The sequence below is a fragment of the Pygoscelis adeliae genome, unplaced genomic scaffold, assembly GCF_000699105.1.
Source record: "Pygoscelis adeliae isolate BGI_AS28 unplaced genomic scaffold, ASM69910v1 Scaffold384, whole genome shotgun sequence".
Lineage (NCBI taxonomy): Eukaryota > Metazoa > Chordata > Aves > Sphenisciformes > Spheniscidae > Pygoscelis > Pygoscelis adeliae.
The window spans coordinates 346352-346705 of NW_008824548.1; positions in this window are offsets into that span (position 1 = coordinate 346352).

The window sequence follows — 354 nt, forward strand, 5'->3', positions numbered from 1 at the left end:
AGGTGTGTTGGTTAATACATGGGATATGTCATCGTCGTTTGTTGCCAACAGTTATTATTTTAGAGAAATGATAGCAGCAAGGGATGATGCAGCCCAGGCTGCACACCGGGTACGTCAGACACGTGGTGGAGTGAGGCAGGTGGTGTGTGGGACATCTCACGTGTTTATCTGTCACACGAAGGACAAAGGTTTTGGCTTTGCGCGCCACGTACCAACAGCAGCAGAGAGGAGCGTGACAGGCGTCATACGTTTCGCCATTACCACCCGACAGCACGGCGGCTGGCTACCCGTGCAGTGCTATACCCGGTCACCTGTGGCAGCGGGACCGTATCCACACCCACGAGCGGGCAGCCA